This window comes from Bos taurus, chromosome 2 (assembly GCF_002263795.3).
Source record: "Bos taurus isolate L1 Dominette 01449 registration number 42190680 breed Hereford chromosome 2, ARS-UCD2.0, whole genome shotgun sequence".
NCBI classification, from domain to species: domain Eukaryota; kingdom Metazoa; phylum Chordata; class Mammalia; order Artiodactyla; family Bovidae; genus Bos; species Bos taurus.
Window position 1 is genome coordinate 78,864,951 of NC_037329.1, and position 7,735 is coordinate 78,872,685.

The window sequence follows — 7,735 nt, forward strand, 5'->3', positions numbered from 1 at the left end:
CTCTTTTGAGTTTTATCAGTACAGAGAAAACTATAACTAAAAGGGTGCCATTTGCTTTAGCTGCTTTTCCTCTTTTCAAAGCAGATAGATCTTTTGTATCTATTGTTATGTGTTTCTGAGAAAACAAGTACTAACAGCCTCCAGGATAAATATCAGAGTATATGTCCACTGTCATATTAATTTCTATCTGTAAGGGAAATCTATTCTGTTTATTATTTTTATTATTTCCATGGACACTGAAATCCTGATATATCTCAGACTGCCATCATTGCCAGCAATTCTCAGCAATCATGCACAGCTGAAGCAAGGCATCAAGACGGCATAGGAAGAGCCAGTGAGGGTTCCAGAAGCACAGCTCAGGCGAAGGAAACAGCAGCTGCCTGGGGCATGCTCATCCCATGGTGGAGGACTGGAGGACCAGAGGCCAAGTCAAACTATGCAGACACATTCCAAGCCTCTGCTGGGATACAGCTGAGGTCATGTTCACTCACATTCCATTGGCCTAAACAAACCTCATGGCCCACAGGGCAGGGCGTTACACTGGGTTCATGCTGGGGAAGACGAGAAGAAATATTTGTTGGATAATATTACAAGCTATCACAGGGGAGGGTGGGGGTGTTCATTCCAAATTTAACTCTCAAGGTCCCTGCTGCCTCCTCACAGTTTCCTGGAGTTCTGCCTGCTTTGTATGTTTTGGTGATTTCTACCACCCAGAGCAAAGATAATAATAAAAAGGGCCATCATTAATTGAGTATCCAGTATGTCTTTGCCATATATGTATATATGTGTGTGTGTGTATTATTTTTAATTCTCACCACAGATCTTTCAGGTAGGACTTGCTATGCTCACACTATATATGAGAAAGCTACAGATCAAAGAGAGAAAGTATCTAGTTCAATGTCACTAAGTCCATGCCAGAGATAGATGGCAAGCCTAGTTCTAGCAATCTATCTAATTGCCCATGAAAACATTCCAGCTTCTTCAGGTGCTCAGTTCTACTGACCATCTTCACTGATTGATTGATTGATGAAAAAGTCCTACACATCAAAAAAAAAAAAAAGCTAAATTTAAAAGATTCAAAATACCAAGCATTTAGAAGAACTAGCGTCTCCATACACTGCTAGTGGCAATGGAAAGCAATCTTCCCAAGTATAGATGTAAGATATAGAGGGTGGCTCAGACAGTAAAGAATCAGTGTGCAATGCAGGAGACCCATGTTCAACCCTGGGTCAGGAAGATCCCCTGGAGAAGGAAATGGCTACCCCTTCCAGTATTCTTGCCTGGAGAATCCCATAGACAGAGGAGCCAGGTGGACTACAGTCCATGGGGTCGCAAAGAGTCAGACACAACTGAGTGACAAATTCTTTGAACTTTGAGATGTAGTTGATACAGATACAGATATAGGCATAGACATACATATGGATATATAAGTAAAGAATGATTTTCTAAAGTCTTTTTTATTGGAGTATAGTTGCTTTACAATGTTGTGTTAGTTTCTACTGTACAACAACATGAATCAGCTATATGTGTATATATATGTATACATATATACATTTATCCCCTCCCTCTTGGACCTCCCTCCCAACCACTCCCATCCCATTCATCTAGGTCATCACAGAGCACCAAGTTGAGCTCCCTGTGCTATATAGCAGCTTCCCATTAGTTATCTATTTTACACATGATAGTATATGTTAATCCTGATTTCTTAATTCACCCCATCCTCCCTACCCCCACTGTGTCCATATATCCTTTCTCTACATCTGGATCTCTATTCCTGCCCTGCAAATAGGTTTATCTAACCTGGATTGTTAGGTCCATGAATCAAGGCAAATTGGAGTGGTAAAACAGGAGATGGCAAGAGTGAACATTGACATTTTAGGAATCAGCGAACTAAAATGGACTGGAGTGGGTGAATTTAACTAAGATGACCATTATATCTACTACTGTGTGCAGAAATCCCTTAGAAGAAATGGAGTAGCCATCATGGTTAATAAAAGAATCCGAAATGCAGTACTTGGATGCAGTCTCAAAAATGACAGAATGATCTCTGTTTGTTTCCAAGGCAAACCATTCAATACCACAGGAATCCAAGCCTATGCTCCAACCAGTAATGCTGAAGAAGCAGAAGTTGAATGGTTCTATGAAGATCTACAAGACCTTTTAGAACTAACACCCAAAAAAGATGTCCTTTTCATTATAGGGGACTGGAATGCAAAAGTAGGAAGTCAAGAAACACCTGGAGTAACAGGCAAATTTGGCCTTGGAGTACAGAATGAAGCAGGGCAAAGGCTAACAGAGTTTTGCCAAGAGAAAACACTTGTCATAGCAAACACCCTCTTCCAGCAACACGAGAAGACTACACATGGACATCACCAGATGGTCAACACTGAAATCAGATTGATTATATTCATTGCAGCCAAAGATGGAGAAGCTCTATACAGTCAGCAAAACCAAGACCAGGAGCTGACTGTGGCTCAGATCATGAGCTCCTTATTGCCAAATTCAGAGTTAAATTGAAGAAAGTAGGGAAAACCACTAGACCATTCAGGTATGACCTAAATCAAATCGCTTATGATTATACAGTGGAAGTAAGAAATAGATTTAAGGGACTAGATCTGATAGACAGATTGACTGATGAACATTGGATGGAAGTTCATGACATCGTAGAGTGGACAGGGATCAAGACCATTCCCATGGAAAAGAAATGCATAAAAGCAAAATGGCTGTCTAAGGAGGCCATACAAATAGCTGTGAAAAGAAGAGAAGGGAAAAGCAAAGGAGAAAAGGAACGATATTCCCATTTGAATGCAGACTTCCAAAGAATAGCAAGGAGAGATAAGAAAGCCTTCCTCAGCAATCAATGCAAAGAAACAGAGGAAAACAATAGAATGGGAAAGATTAGAGATCTCTTTAAGAAAATTAGAGATACCAAGGGAACATTTCATGCAAAGATGGGCTCGATAAAGGACATAAATGGTATGGACCTAAAAGAAGCAGAAGATATTAAGAAGAGGTGGCAAAAATACACAAAAGAACTGTACAAAAAAGAGCTTCAAGACCCAGATAATTATGATGGTGTGATCACTCACCTAGAACCAGACATCCTGGAATGTGAAGTCAAGTGGGCCTTGGAAAGTATCACTACGAACAAAGCTAGTGGAGGTGATAGAATTCCAGTTGAGCTATTTCACATCCTGAAAGATGATGCTGTGAGAGTGATGCACTCAATATGCCAGCACATTTGGAAAACTCAGCAGTGGTCACAGGACTGGAAAAGGTCAGTTTTTCATTCCAATCCCAAAGAAAGGCAATGCCAAAGAATACTAAAACTACCGCACAATTGCGCTCATCTCACACGCTAGTAAAGTAATGCTCAAAATTCTCCAAGCCAGGCTTCAGCAATACATGAACCATGAACTTCCAGATGTTGAAGCTGGTTTTAGAAAAGGCAGAGGAATCAGAGATCAAATTGCCAACATCCACTGGATCATTGAAAAAGCAAGCAGGTTCCAGAAAAATATCTATTGCTGCTTTATTGACTATGCCAAAGCCTTTGACTGTGTGGATCACAATAAACTGTGGAAAATTCTGAAAGAGATGGGAATACCAAATCACCTGACCTGCCTCTTGAGAAACCTGTATGCAAGTCAGGAAGCAACAGTTAGAACTGGACATGGAACAACAGACTGGTTCCAAATAGGAAAAGGAGCACGTCAGGGCTGTATATTGTCACCCTGCTTATTTAACTTATATGCAGAGTATATCATGAGAAACACTGGGCTGGAAGCCGCACAAGCGGGAATCAAGATTGCCGGGAGAAATATCAATAACCTCAGATATGACGATGACACCACCCTTATGGCAGAAAGTGAAGAGGAACTCAAAAGCCTCTTGATGAAAGTGAAAGTGGAGAGTGAAAAAGTTGGCTTAAAGCTCAACATTCAGAAAACGAAGATCATGGCATCTGATCCCATCACTTCATGGGAAATAGATGGAGAAACAGTGGAAACAGTGTCAGACTTTATTTTGGGGGGCTCCAAAATCACTGCAGATGGCAACTGCAGCCATGAAATTAAAAGACGCTTACTCCTTGGAAGGAAAGTTATGACCAACCTAGACAGTATATTCAAAAGCAGAGATATTGCTTTGCCAACAAAGGTCCGTCTAGTCAAGGCTATGGTTTTTCTAGTGGTCATGTATGGATGTGAGAGTTGGACTATGAAGAAAGCTGAGTGCTGAAGAATTGATGCTTTTGAACTGTGGTGTTGGAGAAGACTCTTGAGAGTCCCTTGGACTGCAAGGAGATCCAACCAGTCCATCCTAAAGGAGATCAGTCCTGGGTTTTCATTGGAAAGACTGATGCTAAAGCTGAAACTCCAGTACTTTGGCCACCTCATGCGAAGAGTTGACTCATTGGAAAAGACTCTGATGCTGGGAGGAATTGGGGGCAGGAGGAGAAGGGGACGACAGAGGATGAGATGGCTGGATGGCATCACCGACTTGATGGACATGAGTTTGAGTAAACTCTGGGAGTTGGTGATGGACAGGGAGGCCTGGTGTGCTGCAATTCATGGGATTGCAAAGAGTCTGACATGACTGAGAGACTGAACTTACAATTTTTTTAGATTCCATATATTTGCATTAACATACAATATTTGTTTTTTCTCTTCTGGGCTTATTTCAATCTGTATGACAGACTCTAGGTCCATCCACAACTTTATAAATGACCCAGTATTGTTCTTTTTTATGGCTGACTAATATTCCATTGTATATTGACTTGAGAGGATTAAAGAGGGGTAAATGCCCTTAAAAAAGCCAGGATCCTAAAGGTAACATTTAACAAAAAGTTACAAAATACAGGGAAATAGGCCAGTAGGACTGCAAGTTTCGGAGCACTGGTGTGAAAGGGTTGGAGAATCAGAAGGGATGTGCAATAAACTCAAGTTAAGGATTTAGAGCAGGGTGGGATGAAGACATTAGGAAGTTCGAAATTTGGGTGATGATTCAAGCAAGCAAGGGCTTCCCGTGTGGCGCTTCCCATGTGGTAAAGAACCCATCTGCCAAAGCAAGAGACTTAAGAGATGTGGGTTTCATCCCTGGGTCAGGAAGATCCCCTGGAGGAGGGTATGGCAACCCACTTGCCTGAAGAATCCTATGGGCAGAGGGGCCTGGTGGGCTATAGTCCATGGGGTTACAAAGAGTAGGACAGGACTTAAGCAACTTAGCATGCAAGCAAGCAGGAATGCACAGTGTATCCACCTGGATATTCCTTTGGGACAAGGTGGGTAACCATTTCAATTTAAAGCTTCATCTGGGATTGCTTGGGGGCTGGGGAGACTCATGACCTGTCCTTCAAAGAGATAAAAGAATTGAAAGCTCCCTTCCTTGACACACACCCCTTAAATCATGTAGAGTTTAGCCTGGGATAACAAGCTAAGTTACACCTCCTTGGTATCTCCGTGCATTTTACTGAAACAAATTCAGAGACTCAAGCTAGTTGCTGCTAAGTTTCATCTTGCTAAATCAAGCCCATTTTCTCAGCCAGCTGAACGTGTTTTTTTGTTGTTGTTGTTGTTTTGATATTTTAGGTTTTCCCAAGTGTTCTTCAATAATTAAAAAAAAAAAAAAAAAAACATGATTCAAATTCTACTGCATAGGGCTTTTGTTTTAAAAGCAACCCTCTTCCACCACACACTTCCCTACCCATAAGCGGGCTCTCCAAAGACTCTTCTACCATCACTAATAGGAGGTCTCCAGTGGGTTAATTCATTTTTCATAGGTAATATATTAATACTAATTATCTTAGTTTTTAAGTTACCAACTTCAGACTTTTCACGGCAGTTATTCTTCATCTACCCCATCCCAGATCCATTCTCCTACTACTCATGCCCAGGAGAAGGACACTGCTGGTAAGGACTGATCAGTGGAGGTTGCATTTAGGTTCAGCCAAAGAAAGCCCTCACATGAGGCAGGTGGAGTGAGACCAGACCTTTAACCCAGTCCACCCTCAAACTTCTCTGTAAGTCCATATGTTTTATCATTGTCACTCCAGGGTCCCGAGAACAATGGCAGGTTAGCACTCTGGCACCACCCCCACTTCCTTTCCCCCTTTTCTCCAAAAATCGAATAGTTGCATCATCATGTTTGGTCTTCTCTTGGTTGGTTATTTTTGCAACTTTTAATGAGATATGTAGGGAGCACATCTGCCTTCAAATGCCATCCACACCTCTACGCTCTCTCTGTCAGTCAAGAATAAAAGCATCCTTCCCCTCCATCTCCATCACTGATGGACCTGGACTTGCAAAATATTATAAAAATTTGCGGTCTGTACCCTGATCCCAACTGTCTTCCATGATGTTTGTTTTTTCCACTACAGGTTTATTTTGAATCTGAATACCAATTAACAGTGCCTGTGTGTGGTAGCCACAGAATGATTTCCACTGAAGAGCCTGACGGTATGAGAGGTTTGTATCTCCTGTTCTTGGGGTCTGACATCTTTTTGCCAGCATTTCCCAAAAGAGAGTCTCCCCAGACTTGTGGCAAAATGAGTGATCTTTTCTCACTCTCCACAAATGGCCCCAAGTGATGCCATATTTTAGTTGGCTTCATATTTGGGCCATGACTTATTTGTGAAGATTTTTTGTTTGTTTTCCTAGGGTTATAGCCAACAATGTTTTTTAACATGTGGAGAAGCTATGTATGCACTCTCACCATATTTTCAGGTGTATCCAGACAATCAGGCATCTTGTCGTCTATAGAATCACCCCTTCTGAGGTTCACCAACCCCCAGAAGGAAAGAAACACCCCTGAACTTCCCTGCCTTCCAGCCACACCAACTGTTGCCTGGATCCCAGGGCTCCTCTGCATTGGCATCCTCCCTTGCTCCGGCAAATTTTATCCTCCAAGAGCTTTCTTCTGTGTTTTAAGAGCTAAATGTTTTGAGTCTGTGTGTATCCATAGATATGTTTATTCTTCTCTCACAGTCCAATTGCTCTTTCAGTCAGTAGCAGGATGAAAGGTTCAAAGGCATCTCCACTCCCTGAACTTGGAAAGCACTGCCTTACAGTCTTCTAGCGTCCTGTACTAGTGATGTGAGTTCTGATGCCAGTCTGATTTTATTCTTCTATAGAATGTGCCCCTGCTGCCCACCCTCCACCCCCTGGGCTCTGAAAGCTGTTAAAAATTCCTCTTCAGCATTGTTGCTCTGAAGCTATATAACAGAGATATATGCATTTTTTAAATTCATCCCTTCCAGTCTGAAGACCCACATTCTTGATTGAGCTCCGAACTATTTCCTCCTCCCTTCTTTGTGTCCTTGTAATTTACATGTATTTTCCCCACTTCCATCTTCTCTGTTCCCTCTTCTAGAAATTAATTCTAGTTGGACCTCTTTGGTCATCTCTCATGTTTTTTTCTTTTGTTTTGCCCCAAGTATAGATTTAACTTTCTTTAACTTTAGTTTTAACTTTCAACTCTTTCATTGAATTTTTCACTTCAGCCAGCATATTGTTAATTTCCAAGAATTCTTTCTGGTTATTTGCTTTTCCTTTTTCATAGCACATTATTCTTATTTTATAGTTTTAATATTTTCCCAAATCTTTGAGCATATTATAATTCTGCTTTTTTTTCTTCACTTTAGGTTACTTTCTTATTTTTTTCTGTTTCTTTAACTGACATTAGTTTCTGTCTTTTCTTTATTTTTCTTTTCGACTTGGCCTTTTTCTCCCATGTTTTG